This window comes from Dermacentor silvarum, chromosome 2 (assembly GCF_013339745.2).
Source record: "Dermacentor silvarum isolate Dsil-2018 chromosome 2, BIME_Dsil_1.4, whole genome shotgun sequence".
Lineage (NCBI taxonomy): Eukaryota > Metazoa > Arthropoda > Arachnida > Ixodida > Ixodidae > Dermacentor > Dermacentor silvarum.
The window spans coordinates 225796890-225813065 of NC_051155.1; the positions used below are offsets into that span (position 1 = coordinate 225796890).

Here is a 16176-nt window from a genome sequence, read left to right on the forward strand (position 1 = left end):
TAACAAAGCGTATCGCACGCAATTATTTCGTTTTATTGGCTGGTATTCGCAAGAGCGCACCACATTTATTCGAAGAGGTTGGCCACGGAGGTCGCGCAGCTCATATACCCATTAGAGGGTTCCCGGATACTGCGGCTTGGGTTTAACGAACGATTCGATGCGGAAGCAGGAACCACTTTTATTTGGCAGGAACCCAATACACATACTGTACTCAAGAACGAACAGATATGCGAACTATTTGTTGACTTCGCTCATGCGACACTGAAGTACAGTTCGCAAGCCTCAGCCAGACCCTCTGCACAGGTGACTGCGAGAAGCAGACCCCGACAGGACTTTTAGCTTCCCAGCTAACGTCAAATGAAGCCAAACAAGTACACTTCAACGAATTCGCCTGGACGTCGCGTTCACTCGACGCCACACACATCTTATTGACCGTGAAGACAGCACAAGCTGCGAATGTTGCGAAGTGCCTCAAACTTAGCAGCACCTGTTTGGCGAAAGCCCTGCCAACGTATATGGTATCGGCAGACGCTGGCATCTACCCCAGCTCGCAGGCATCGATAGACACAACGTTATCTGAAGGGGCTATTCTTGGCGCACTGTGTGAGCGCATGGAGCAAAACATCAACGAGAGAACTTGCGACCTATTTGCGGAGCACTGTACCGAACCACATAGTTTGAGGAAACTATAACTGCGTTATCCATTTTCGGGGGGGCCCCTTTCATTTTTTCCCCTCTGCAGAGTAGCAGGCCATAACTTAATCGCGGATGTTCGTCCTTCTGTCCAATCTTCTTCTTTCTTGAGATTTTCATTCTTGTACGCCTGTCCCGCGTGAATATTAAACCAGGGAAAAAGAATAAGGGGGAACGGTGACTCGAATTTTTGTTAGTTACATCTGTATGAAGTCAACAGATGATGAAGCAGGAAAAGCACAATGAAATTAATTGTTCTATTCAACTGAAATGTAAAGACAATAATAAACAGGAAAATGAGTGTCGATGAAAAGGCAACTTGTACGCAAGCGGGAGCTATCTCGCGCATTACGAATGCGGCCCTCTACCATTCAGCATCCTCCCGCCCGCTTTCTTGAGTATATGTGTATGCATACTATAGATCTGGCCATCGGAGTGTTAACCTGCGCCACTCAAGGCGGATGGGGAACATCCGTCACGAATGCGGTTGTGAGGATTGAATGTCTCTTGTATCTAATGACATTCGTATACTCTCCATATACGAGCGTCACGATACAAATACAATAATAAGTTAATAACAAGAACAACACCGTGCAAAATATGTAACGTTTTGCAGCGAAGCGGTATATGACTCGGATCCCGCGATTTCTTCGCCTCCTTCAACAGAACGGTCGACAGAAAACCATTCTTCGAATTGAAGCGAGAAGTGCCTATCTCCATTGGAATTACGCATGTATGACACACCCAACACATATATGACTGGATTCTTGTATCCATTTGTAATGGATAAGTATCGCCTGATTACATATAAAAACAAGATGTAAGTGGTTACCCTAAGAGCTCTAAAATTATTTTTAAAGGGAAGACACGTATCTAGCGATGATACGTGTTCACTTGCAACCTTTGGCTTACGTGACTCTAATCGACTAACTGTTAAAATTAATCGGGATTGATGCATTAATCAATATTTGCAAACTCAACCGATCAATCACTCTGCCTTATGATAAAGCCTCAATAACAGTACCATGTCCGGCACTTCTGGTGGCGAGAGAGAGAGAGAGAGAGAGAGAGAGAGAGAGATAAATGAGATGCGAAAGGCAGGGAGGTTAACCGGAAGGTAGATATCCAGTTTGCTACCCTACGCTGGGGAAGGGTTAAGGGGAGACAGAAAGATAAAGAAAAATGCGCACACTTAGAGAGGGAGATTTTCAAAAAAAGAAAAGAAACACACACGCACATACGCACAAAGGAACTCAGGAGCAACACAGTCGTTCAAACAGGTCGCTTGACCGGAGGAACTTCAGTAGCGCCTTCGTCGCCTTCTGCTGTGAAGACCGTATCAGCCGGCATTCTAAAATCGCATGCTCAGAAAGCGGCCGGTCGTCGAGGCGTGCCAACTCCGTTACGAGCGACTGTGGAACACACCTGGTTTCCAACATACTCGACTGCACAACCTGGACCCATCCCTCCGACTACGCATTCCATCTGGACTTCCTCGAATCGAGACAACTGCTCTCTGCCGACTGTGGCTTGGAGTATCATTTACGAATGATTTTGCTTGTCGCATCGGAATGGCCGACAGTGCTGCCTGTGATACCGGTGGCGATAAATAGTGCCAAGTTTTATGACGTATTTTAGGAGGATCAGCGGCTGTTTCGTGTAGCCGCGGCGGGAACCGACCTACTGCACTATAAACTTCTTCAAGGTTGGTTCTTTGGAAGATTGAGCAGTGCGCTTGAGGGCGACCTCTACGCTTCGGGGCATATTCATATCGTGCGGTTGTCGTCTCGTTAGTTGCCTCTTTGAATACTGTGTTTAGGGAGTTACCATTGAAGCAATGAATTAAGTGGGGAGGCGGAGTTCAAGTCGACTGTTGATGTGCGTGTCTGGCGACGGTGCGCGCAAGCCGCTAAGGGAGGTAGGCCGGGCAGGATTTTACTGCACTGCCAGTACACGCGATGTCCCAGTGTGTGTTCTTCAATGAAGACGCACAAAAGGAGTGAACATCTGTTCGTTTAGCCGCTGCACACAAGAAGTGGACATCTCGGAACGTCCCCTCTTCAGCTCCCACGATTTGCAGTTCCGGTGCTGACAACGGATTAGATGCGTGCCAGTGTCAGAGAACGCTTCGTCCCCTAGAGCCCACACTATATGCTTGACATGGAGAGTAACTGATTGGGTGACGAGCAGCAAAATAAATAGCGGAGCATGCAAGGAATTGGAAGTGTGTGGAATGGGTGCGCGTGTTGCACATTAGTCAACCCGAATTACGTATTGATTTGGTAGAGGATTTCTCTATTCCTTCCTATACTAAAGGACTGGTGTCCATGACGACGCCGATCATCAAAGCCCCCTTGCAACATCCCGCCCGCGTTGTCATCCCCTTTAACACTGATTCTTCTGCAGAGGAGGATTTTAGGAAGGGTTAGCCGTTCAAGTGCCGTAGTCGGTGTCGATCACAATGGTTCTTTCGCGAACGACAACCCCTGAACACGGTAGACAATGCGCGCAGGTATGGCCGAGTAGCGGTAACAACACGAAAACCTCGGTCCATTGTTAAGAGCTGCTCTTCTGAGTGTGCGGATACAAAGATAGTCTGTGTAGACATCGATGTATTTTCCCAACTCTTCGAATCTGCCGCTTTTTCTGTCCATTATTCGTCCAGCTAGCAACAAGGAATTGTCATTGTATGCTTCGACACTCACAGAATTGCAGACTTGTGGCGTAACAGCCAAGTGCTTGCGGCCTCAATAAAGGCAGAACGCCGAACCAGCTGGCAAAGGCGATGCGAAGAGCATGCGGCACTGAATTCATGACAACGAATGAACGTTGCAAAGGTTGGGCTGTTATGAGCCTATATAGCTGATGTGATCGCGAAAGTATACAACACAGCAGCTGTCGCTATGAGCCGCACGTGATCTGGAAAGAATTCGCCAATGCTAATCAGCTCGTGGTCATCACTTATAGTGATGCCGTAGAATAAGAGAATGTACGTAGAATAAAGTGGTGCCTACTTTCTGTTTTCGCGCGACGGAACTTTATAGGCACAACTTTAAGAGACGGAAAGAAAGTAGCGTTAATAGTTAGAGACGAACAAAAGTCGGTCTTCTTGCTGAACTTACAAAGGAATGAATTTTGGACACCGTACACTTCGGCGCTGCCTATATTTACAAGAACGCCCACAACTACCATATTTAAAGGAAGAACATGGTGCGTAAAACAGTAAAATCAGAAATTGAGTGTGTGTGTGCGTGCGTGCGTATGCGTGTGTGACTACTCAGTTCAGTAACTGCACACACACACAAACAGACACACACACACACGCGCGCGCGCGCGCACGCATGCGCACGCACACACATAATTGCCTGCGTCATCGCGGAAATGACTATTAATAAATCTCACGGTGCCCCGTGCAACGACGCGTGCATACTCGGTTGCTTTGACGTCCCTAATGCCTCAGTTGAATTACGCGCACAGGGCAATGGCCTGAAGAAATATACCTTCAAAATTAATGAAAGAGAGGGGGAAAAAAAAAGGAAGGCAAAGACAGGGAGACCAGCCACTGACTAGCCGGCTGGCTGCCCTTTGCTGGGGAAATGGATAAAGGGAATAAAAGGTGATAGAAGAAACAAATAAGCAATAAAATGAGAAAATTTCACACGCTGCTACGGAAATTAAAAGATTTTACTGCGCGATGATGTATGCAATAACGACTGTCCATTTAATCACTGTCACTCTTCATTCATTCTGCGCAGCCTACATAAAGTTGGGAGAATATTTTGAGCACGGATGTAAAATCATTAGACGTAAATAAGCTCGAGACGCATAGGAACCTCTAGGGAAACAGAGCTATGGGGAAGAGCAACTGAAGTTAACGGGTGTACCGAAATTTCCAAGTTTCACCAAAGATTCCGTGTTCGTACGCTTTCATCAGCCTCTTAAATGACGGAAGTTTATAGAGAAGTGTCCGCTTCCTTACCTCAGGCTGTCTGTACAATGACAAATGCACAATAGACAGAAGCCTCAGAATATGCTTTGGAATGCCTCTTTCAACGTTGAGCACTCTCGTTGAATAGCTGCATGTAACGAGGGAAACACTCACCCAGGCTCTTCGCGCAAATGGAACATGTCACCGTTTTCTCCGTTTGTCGTCGTAACACGAAGATCATCTGATAAGGAGCAAGTTCATTCAAGGGTGTGCTAGTAGCGGTGATGTGGTGTGAGTAGTACAAAATTCAAATCCTCAAGATTGCACTACTATGCGGTCGGACATTATTCATCATCCTTGGCAGCTAACGGCGTCGTTCACTGGTGTTGCAAGTAGGTGGTAAAGAAAATAGATCTTCAACCCATTCACAGGAGGCAACATTTCTAACGTTCCTGAATATGAGACTACTACAAGAGGGCAACGCGTTTTTCGTCGCGTATGCACGTACAGCACATGTTATTTCGACGGCCGCTTTCTATATCCCGGTGTGAAGTAAAAAAGATCGTTTCGTGCATCGGACACCGAAGAAGCACTTCAAGGACTGATGCCACTGAGGGCTACATTATCAAAGAGCATGCTTTGATCAGCAGGAGAAATCGTCTATCTTGTACAACATATACCTTTTGTTACGCTTCAAACCAAACCGTCAAAATTGAACGGCCTCTAGATGTGCTCTTACATCGTCTATTCCTCGAAATGGCGCTCACGTTGCTCTTTATTTATCAGATACGGAAAGGGCCTCTTCAAACTGCGTGCACTATGGCACAGAGGACGCTTCTGTAGAGAACATCCTTATCGAATGCGCACAATTTCATCACAGCTGACAGATACTTCGTGGTCGTCTTGACGTCTCAGATAGGCGTTCCTTAAGGGTTACGAAAGTCCTCAGACCATAGCCTTGTCCCTATAAAGGAAGATAACCTGTGAAAGCCCTTTCCAGTTACTTCGGGAACAGCCACCTTATTAGTTCTTTGTGAATAGGGCTACATAATCCGTCTGACGTAATTTTGACCGCTGTGCAACGTCATAATGATTTTATCATGTCAGTCACAGTTTGCGTGCTTTAATATGACCTTCTTCTTTTCTTTAGCTCAAGTTAGTGCTGTGATGACTCTTCCGCGCCGGTAACCATTTCTGCGTGTTGCTATCAAATCAGCGTTTTAGCATGAGTAGCCTTTAATCACAGGTCATGCACTGACTACGTTACGCAGGATATGTATAGTATAGTATTTTGCAACTTCATGTTATGCTCCTAATAGGAAATGTACAATTCCTTTGAAAGGTCTATATTGTTGTTTTTTATCTCTATTGTTCTCTTGTGTAGCGTATTTTTTCCAGAAGGGGGAGGGGGGGGGTTAAAGATATGTATAGTATAGTATTTTGCAGCTTCATGTTATGCTACTAATAGGCAATGCACAATTCCTGTGAAAGGTCTATATTGTGTTTTTTATCTCTATTGTTCTCTTGTGTAGCGTAATTTTTCCAGAAGGGGGGGGGGGGTGTTAAAGATTTTCGAGATAGCGGGCTCTTCAGTAGCGAAACTTCCGATACATGGTCACAGTCAGCAAACAAGTGATACTATAGTTTTCACAGACCCCGCGGTTGCATACGTGCGCTTATTTGCATTGTCGAAATCGGGCACTTAAAAAGGATCGAATTGAATTATGGGGTTTTACGTGCCAAAACCACGATTTGATTACGAGGCACGCGGTAGTGGGGGACCCCGGACTAATTTTGACCGCCAGGGGATCTTTCACGTGCTCCCAATGCACGGGATACGGGCGCTTTTGCATTTCGCCCTCATATTTGCATTTCGCCCCCATTTCGCCGGGATTCGATCCCGCGACCTCGTGCTTAGCAGTGCACCACCATACGGCGGGCTTTAAAAGGACCGTTACTTTTGTATTCGTGAACCTTGCAGCATGCAGGTGCTGAGTTGTTTTACTACGAGGGTTGATGAAAAAGTTTGGCAACTCGTATATCAGGAAAACTACCAAACCTTGGAAAAAAATATATTTTAACATAATCTCCCCTCACACTAATGCACTTCTCCCATTTTTCTGGAAGCGTTTGATACCTTGCAAAAAAAGCCGGCAGATCCCACGCCCTGCGGGAATCGATGTTATGCGAAGCAGTGTGCGGGGAGCCTACCAAGTTAACGGAACGACCATGAGAGCACCAAGAAGTAGGCGGCTCTTTCATGACCTACATGACACGCATGTCATGACATTCACGTCACGAGTCCTCAGGAGTCCCTTTAGCTACACCTAAAAGACCTTAAGGCGAAAGCCTTAGTCATGCTCATGACTATGGCTTTGACCATCAACCTTTAGCGTTTTCCTTCACTTAGTACCACATCCGAACCCATTCCATTGGTTTTTGAGTGTCAATCTTTTTTCGCTGAGTCATTCTCATTTTTGCTGAGTCATGGTAACGACTATGACTTCTACCACGATCCTTTAGTGTTTCCTTCACTTAGTGCCTACGTGCGAAGCAATTTCAGTGGTTTCTGAACATTAATCTTTTTTCGCTGAGTCATTGTAATTTTCGCCGAGTCATGTACATGATTATGACTTATACCATCATCCTTTAGTGTTTCCTTCATTTAGTGCCCACGCCCGAACCCATTCCAGTGGCTTTTGAGTGTTAATATTTTTTCGCTGAGTCATTGTCATTTTTGCTCAGTCATGGCCATGACTATGACTTCTACTATCATCCTTTAGTGTTTCCTTCACTTAGTAATTACGTCAGAACCCATTTCAGTGGCTTTTGAGTGTTAATCTTCTTTCACTGAGTCGTAGACGTTTTTGCTGAGTCATGCTCATGACTGACTTCTACCACCATCCTCCACGCTCCGGTGTGCCCCTCACCGGAGTATAGTCCGTTGGGCCTCCCCAGCCACCCGAGCGGACGCGCCGAGCCCCTTCGCTCACGGGGGCGCTCGCTTCGCCCAAACAATGATGCAAGTCCAAGTGAACGGGGAGGACATCTCTCCCGAAGAGTTTATCGAGGGCAACGGTTGTTGCACCACCAGATACAAGACCCAACCTAACCGCGAGATCGTGCAGAGCAACAACCAGAACGGAGCCTACTCCCGCACCGGCGAGGGAGCGAACGGCTACCGACAGCGTTCGCGTCAACAGCGTGACGTCAAGCAGCAAGTCATCAGGAACAACAAAATGACACTACTCTCAGGAAGTGATTTCAAGATCGTGATACGACCAAGAGGAGGCTTCGACGTTGCTACCACCGGAACCATGCGCCTCGCATCGGCTATTTACCGGGCGGCCAACGTGCCGGCGCACGTTGGCCGGCAGGGGAGGACACGGTGTGCACCAACAACCGCCAAAACATCATTTTCGTGAGTACACCCCACGCTATTCACGCCGCAAAGTATAGACAATTAGAAGCCATTACCATCGGTGATCGCCGCCACGAGGTCAGTGCCTACGAGACGGCCCCCGACTACACGGTGAAGGAAATAATCAGGGGAATCCTGTTAGGACGCCAAGTCCATTCACACCAACATCGTTCACGGACGCGAGCCCCACGCCCTAGCAGCCAAACGGCTCAGTAATACCAAGACGGTCATAGTGGCCCTTGAAGGACCGCGAGTGCCGTCCTACGTCAGGTACGGCGGCGCCGTCCTTCGCTGCGCCCTGTATCGCAAGCAAATCGACATGTGTCACTGCTGCAGGAGAGTCGGTCACCGCATGGACGTGTGCCCCAATCCTCAGGACAAAGTGTGCCGTGGTTGTGATGCCCTTAATCCAGGCCCCGACCACCAGTGCTCCCCCCGTTGCAAGCTGCGCGGGGGAACACACATGATGGCGGATCGCAACTGCCGCGCAAGATGCAAGACCCCTTACGTCATGACAAAGAGGCAATGGGAACGACACAGGGCCACCGAGGAGTCGGAGGCGGCCGCCAAAGCCACCAGCCCCGCCGGCAAGCCCCACTCAAGATCCAGGACCCGCAGCCGAGGCCACTCCCGGTCCCGGAGCCGCATCCCGGACCCCCGGCAGCAGCATCAACGCCGGGTTCGCAGCCGCACTCCCAGAAGGACCCCAACGAAAGACACCGAGTCTACCGAGAAGGTGAGTTGGGCAGATGCGGTCACGGGAAAACGAGCACCAACCGCAAAGCTAGGCTGGCGATAAAACAACCGCTAATACAGAGACGGAGATTACTAAATTAGCACAGGCGATACAAGCGCTGCAGAAGCAAATAGAACACATGCAGACACAGATTCGAGCAAAAGACGAACTCATACAACAACTCCAGCATGCCGTGAAAAGCGTTACCGATACAGAGGCCATGCAGGAAACACAAGAACCCATGGAGGACGACGAGACTGCCAAACTCCCGGGGTACCATTCTATAACAGACAAGGCGGAGAAACCAAACGTCACCACGCTGGTCAACAAACGTCACCACACAGCTATCGAACACGACACCAAAGTCATAGACATTGAAAATGTCCTCGTAGAACTAATTCCACCCCCAAGACGCGCAACAGCATCTTCGTACTCAACGTCTACAGCAGTCCCAGATGCCGCAAGCACCGCTTCCATGTCCTCTTCAAACGGGCAATCGACATCGCCCAGGGACAACAGGTGCTCATTGGGGGGGACTTTAACGCGGTGCACATGGCATGGGGTTACAAGCACGATCACCTCAAAGGCACGCATCTGTGGTCTCCGCTTCCGCTGCGTCACCAGGCGGTCGGGGGTCTCGCGAGGCGGGGAGAGAAGCCCGGTTGACGTGATCGCGGGCCGCGGCGTGTGCCGCTTCGTTTCCCTCGAGCCCCTCGTGCCCTGGTACCCACGTGACGCAGGTGTAAGGGAGCGGAGTGCTTCTTCAGAATTTTGACAGCTTCCACCGATATTCGGCCTCTCGTGTAATTGCGTACTGCGGATTGGGAGTCCGTGAAGACTGCGACCTCGTCCGTGCTCGTGGTGGTGGCGAGAGCGATCGCCGCTTCTTCCGCTGTCTCCGAGTTCCGCACCCAGACGGTGGCGGATGCCAGTTCTTTACCTCTCGAGTCAACCACACTCAGGGCGTAAGCGGTTTTGCCCGGGTATTTCGACGCATCTACGTAGCGAGCATCTGGATCGTGCTTGTGGCGTCTTCCGATGGCGTCGACTCGAGCGAGCCGGCGTCCCCGATGATGCTCGGGATGCATGTTGCGCGGTAGTTTGTCAATGCTCAGGGATTCTTTTATGCATGGCGGTATCTTGACCTTGCGGTGACCTTGACCTTACGGGTCGATCGAGAAACTCACAAAATACATTAACGAGTGTTGGGTGCATGGCAAGCTACCCGAGCAATGGAAAGAAGCAAAGATCATACTAATACCAAAACCCGGCAAGAAATTACAGCTGGAGAACCTGCGTCCCATGTCCCTCACGTCCTGCGTAGGCAAGTTGATGGAACACGCGTTTCTCACTAGACTCACGGATTACCTCGTGGACAACGAATGATTTCCACACACCATGATTGGGTTCAGAAGACATCTCTCCACGCAAGATGCCCTTCTGCAACTGAAACATCAAATCATAGAGAATCCGGGGCACTCGACGAGAGCCATCCTCGGGCTGGACCTGAAGAAAGCGTTCGATAACGTTCACCACGATGCCACATTACGACAAAGAGACAAGCTAAATCTCGGACTGCGAACGTACAACTACGTCAGAGATTTCCTTACGGGAAGAACAGGTCGCATGCGAGTGGGACAACTAGACTCAGATCAAATCAACATCGGGAGCTTCGGCACTCCGCAGGGCTCGGTGATCTCGCCGATGCTCTTAAACCTCGTCCTGCAGGGGCTACCCGACCAATCGCTGCAAATCGAAGGACTGCACCACACGCTATACGAGGATGATATTACGATCTGGACGACAGCGGGCAGTGACGGAGTCATCGAGCAACGTTTACAGCAGGCCATCCAGTGCGTGGAAAACTACCTGGTGGGCACGGGACTCGTCTGCTCGGCCGAAAAATCCGAACTGCTGCTATATAGACCGGTCAGAAAGGGGCGCCCACCTAAAGGTTACACCCCCTCCCCGGAAGAGGAAGAGATCTAATTAACGGCATCAAACGGCCTACCCATCCCCATGGTAGACAAGATCCGGGTACTAGGAATGATGATTGAACACAAGGGCGGCAATGGCGAAGCACTTCGCAAGATAACGGAAAAGGCCACCAGCACGATGCAGCTCATCCGACGCATCACCAACAAACACACGGGCATGCGCGAAGGCAGCGTCATACTACTCATACAAGCCTTAGTCATTTCTCAAATAACGTACACGGCAGCGTTTCGCAACTGGACGGTTGCGGAAAGAAACAAGCTCAACGCCCTCATACGCAAGACGTACAAATGTGCGTTGGGACTTGCGCCCGGAGTGGAGCACCACCAAGCTCCTAGAAGTAGGTTTGCACAACACGCTCGAGGAACTCGTGGAGGCACAACAAGTGTGCCAACTTGAGCGCCTATTCAAGACCTGCCCGGGCAGGCACAGGCTTGAAAAGCTCGGCATCACATACCACACGCAGCACGGCATCAAAGTGGAAATTACAAGAACCATACGCGAGCAACTATACGTACCTCCATTGCCTCGCAACATGCACCCCCAACACCACACTGGGAGACGTAAAGCCAGGGCACAACACATGAACCAAAGTTACTCCAACGACAAGGTTCACCGACGCAGCCCATTATCGAGACAGGAAGAGTTTCGTCGGCGGCAGTTACTAGCCACTGAGGCAACCACCTCACGAGCGTCACCGTGAACACGGCACATGCCGAAGCGGCAGAGGAAGCGGCCATAGCACTGGTCCTCACACAAACCAAGGCTACATATGTGATCTGCGATTTGCAAACAGCAATTCGCAATTTTGAAAATGGGCGCATATCGCAAGAGGCATATCACATACTCCAGCGACATCCCATACACCAGGGAGAGGCCGACCTCGATAACCGAAGGCACTTGGTATGGATTCCGGCACAAACTAGACTGAGCACCCCCAACGAAGCGGCTCACCGCGTTCCTCGAGGCCTCACTCACCGAGCATCATCGGAGGAAGAGCCCCCGCGGGGTATACTGCAAACGTCTGGGCGTGGGAGGATCGTTCGACCAGGTTCCACGACATCACGACACACTACCAGTTACATAGAGGCGTATACCCATTCCCTCACGCTAGGTTAGACAGGACGCAAGCAGTACACTACAGACGATTACAAACTTATTCTTGCAGAAACCCCAGACTCATGCACACCATGTATCCAGATATGTACACTACAAACATATGCACATCGTGTGGCGAGGTTGCCCCACTTAATCACATGTTGTGGAAATGTCAGGACATAACAAACAATTCGGGCAGTGCCGCCTCCGTCTCTTCCACCGCCAGCCTCCGCTCGCGCTGGGAGACCGCACTGCTCAGCTCGAACCTGACAATACAACTCTGGGCCGTCCAGCGAGCCGAGGAAGCCGCTTCGAGACAAGGTCTCGGAACCGCGTCCGCGGCGGGTGCCCAGACCCACTAAAAAGACGCCGGACTCGAATCTGATTGATTTGATAATAAAGTTTACGTCCTTCTTCTCACTCGTTTCGTTTCACTGAGTTGCGTTTCGGCCGAAAAATCCGAACTGCTGCTATATAAAACAACTCTTTCAACTGAAAGAACGCCTCCTCGATGAAAGTACTGCATACTGGCAGTAGACGTCAAGAGAGCCTTTGATAACGTCAGTCACGACGCGATCCTCAACAACCTCGAAGGCACCGGCTGCGGCACTAGGACCTACGCGTACGTCAGAAACTTTCTGACAGACCGCACGGCAACCGTCGGGATCTGTAACATCCGCAGCGAAAGCTTCCAACTTCCAAACAGAGACACCCCGCAAGGGTCGGTCATCTCACCGCTACTCTTCAACGTGGCTATGATCAAGTTACCCAAACTCCTCGAGACCATACCAGATCTGCATCACACGATGTACGCTGATGACATCACGCTCTGGACCAGAGCTGAGAACATTGGAAGGCAAGAAAGCGCCCTACAAGAAGCCGTAAACACCATCGAAAGCTGTCTCCAAAACTGTGGCCTCCGCTGCGCCCCCGAGAAATCTGAGCATCTCGTCGTGAAAGCAAGAACGAGAGGCAGGCCACCCAGCTACGAAGAGCCCGACCGTGTCACCCTCAATGGGACGCCAATCCCGAAAGTCGATACGCTACGAATACTGGGGCTCCTTATTCACAAGGACGAATCCGGAGCGGCCAGCCTACCAAGACGGGTACAGCGGTACAAAGGGTACAATGCACCCTTTCGCAACTCACGCACCTCGTCAAGAGGATATCAAGCCAAAGAAGCGGCCTCAAGGAGCAAGACACGCTCAGAGTAATACAGCACTGCTCACCAGCCGCATCACATACGGCATGCCGTACCTGGCTTTAAAGAACGCAGAGATCGAAAAGATCAACATCATGATAAGGAAGGCAATCAAAGTGGCCCTGGGATGATGCTGATGCACTCAAGGTACTACAATGACGTAGCACTCCGCTCCCGTACACCTGCGTAACGTGGGTACCCGGACACGAGGGACTAGAGGGGAACGAAGCGGCCCACAACGCTGCCCGCGAGCACGTCAGCCGGGCTCCCCTCGCCCCACATGCCCTCCGACCCGCGGCAGAAGAGGTGGAAGCCGTATCCAACAACTATTCGGCGATATTGCAACACTACAGGCTCGAGCACCGCGTGTACCCTCCACTGCACCCAAACCTCGGCAATGAAGAAAGCGTGGTCCTCAGACGCCTACAAAAGCAATACTTACACTCATGGAACTATAATGCACCGCCTCTACCCGACCCTCCATAGCTACCTCTGCCCACTCTGCAACGTTCCCGACACCCTGGCACACTTGCTCTTGGAATGCCCGTGGCATGAATACAGCGAAATGCAGCCGGAAATGGACGCTAACCGAGCACCACAAGCAAACGAAGACCAACCTATTCGAAACGTGGGAGGCCAAGCTCGCCCTCGGGGACCTGAAAGACCAACGACAACTTGTCGCCAGGGCCAAGAGGACAGCCGAAGCCAGAGGGTTCCTGGACTAAGGAACCTTCCCACCTCAGGGTGATACCGGGCCTCGCTCGGGACACTGTTTCAAGAATAAACGTTTCTTTCTTGCTTGCTTGCTTGCTTGCTTGCTTGCTTGCTTGCCTTCAAAAGTGGCTCGTACCCACTATGGGGGATTGGCCAAGAATAGGGTGATTGAAGGAAAACAATTATCGGAGTCTAATAAGGATCACTTTTGAAAGTTCTTGAATGATGAAAGGAATTTATTCATATAAAATTTAAGAATTTAGCAAGGAAATTGTCCTGATTCAATTATGCACCCCACAACAGCGGCACCAACATCCCTATGACAATGTCCGATAGAAGAGGCACCAAAAGATAGAATATTGGGTATCGTAATATTTAATCCAGCACTGTTAAATTTTTCTTCTAAAACATGTTTTCTTAATTCTCTCTGATCTTCTTCGCGGTTGTACGAATATCTGAGCTGCTCATGCATAAAAGACGGTGAAGCTGTAATGTGGGAGTTCTCACACCCTTTTAAACTCAGAAGTCTAACTGCTGCAAGGCTTGAACCTTTGTAAACGCTCCACTATATTCGATGAAATTACTTCGCAATAACCAAGGCTCCTTCAAACGCTTTGCTCAATCTTAGCTTAGTACTCGCTGCTGTATGCTGCGCCGGCTCCACTCTGTCAAACGCTCCACTATATCCGCTGCAGCTCGTTCGCTGTACCAGAAGTGTATTGAAACGTTGCATTATATCAAGCGTACTCTTTCGTCACAATCGAGGTCTTGTGCACACTTTGAAACGGCTCGAAATGCACCCAACACTGAAAACGTTTCATTAAGTCCTTCGCTATATACCCAAGTACTTAAACTGTTCACTATATCCGATATGAGTACTTCTTTACTCTCGGCTGGGAACTTACCACTGTCGTTGAAAAGAAAAGTGTACAATCACTGCATTCTGCCGGTGCTGACGTATGGGGCAGAAACTTCGAGGTTAACAAAATCTCGAGAACAAATTGAGGACCACACAAAGAGCGATGGAAGGTAAATGTTAGGCCTAACGTTACGACACAGGAAGAGAGCGGTGTATCAGAGGGCAAACGGGGATAGCCGATGTTATAATTCACATTAAGAGGAAAAAATTGAGCTGGGCAGGCCATGTAATGCGTAGGATGGATAACCGGTGGACCATTAGAGTTACAGAATGGATACCAAGAGAAGGGAAGCGCAGTCGAGGACGGCAGAAAATTAGGTGGGCTGATGAAGTTAGGAAATTTGCAGGTGCAACTTGGAATCAGCTAGAGCAAGACAGGGGTAATTGGAGATCTCGGGGAGAGACCTTCGTCTTGCAGTGGACATAAATATATGATGATGATGATGATGATGATGATGATGATGATGATGATGATGATGATACTCTACGCTATATCCGACGAATGTTCTTGTATGCTGCGCCGGCTACGCTACTCTGGCTCCGCCCCGTGCAATATGCACCTGTGCCCCCGGGATACCGACTACGCCGCCACATGTTGCAGCCGCCGCTGCCGCATGAATAACTTTGTGCAACTCTTCTAACAGTTTGGCCGTGAAAATTATGCTGCCACTACCGGAAGGCCCGTAGTAAAAAAAAACGCGAACAGCATCCTCGACTTGTGTTCTTCGAGGAAGTTTGAGGGGCACCATGCTGTCATTCTATTATGGAACACAATATTATAATCTCAGCTGCGTAATTTGTGCGACCAAATACCTTTTGCGGACATTAAGGTTAAAAACTAGTCACGATTAGCAGTAACAGTACTCGTGACAGGTGGTTAGTTAGCGCAGTGAACGTGACGATATACGAACACATATACACGCATAGCTTGTGAGCTTAATTCTTCTTATGGGGACAATACGTTGCGGTGCTTTTCGCTTCCGCACGCAGCTCGCAATCAAGCAGTGAATATAGGTCACAGAAGCTATGGTACTACACACCGTCGACTGCTGTTTTCCGTTTCTTTCTTTCTTTCGTACTCGAACGTTTTCTTTTTCTTTTCCATTTCCTTGCGTGGCACGTCACGTAATTGCAGCAATTGAAAGCCGACAAGCAAACCTGCTTACTAAGCTTTCACTGAGTGACCTTTAGAAAACCACTCAAGTTCTGGAACAATGCCACAAGAAGGCGCGTCCGCGGTTGCCTTAGACACAATAAACCTGGCGAGCAGCTCTTCACCGACAGTATTACGCAAGGGCGCCGACACATGGCTCGACCGGCACGGTGCACTGTGGATGAAAAGAAATGGGCGGCCGAAGTGCAGAGAAATCTGTACCTCAAGAATGCGGACGCTGAATGAAGGATCAGGTCGAGAAAGTTGGGAACCAAGTAGAGGGGAGCCATCGAAAATAAAGTGAAAGAAACAGACGGC

The 16176-nt window shown here is 49.5% G+C and overlaps 1 protein-coding gene across 2 annotated transcripts in view; it reads left to right on the forward strand.

Moving 5' to 3' along the window:
* Nucleotides 1-16176, forward strand: part of LOC119442778 (estradiol 17-beta-dehydrogenase 8) — a 65233-nt gene that overhangs the window by 7236 nt on the left and 41821 nt on the right. The window lies entirely within an intron of this gene.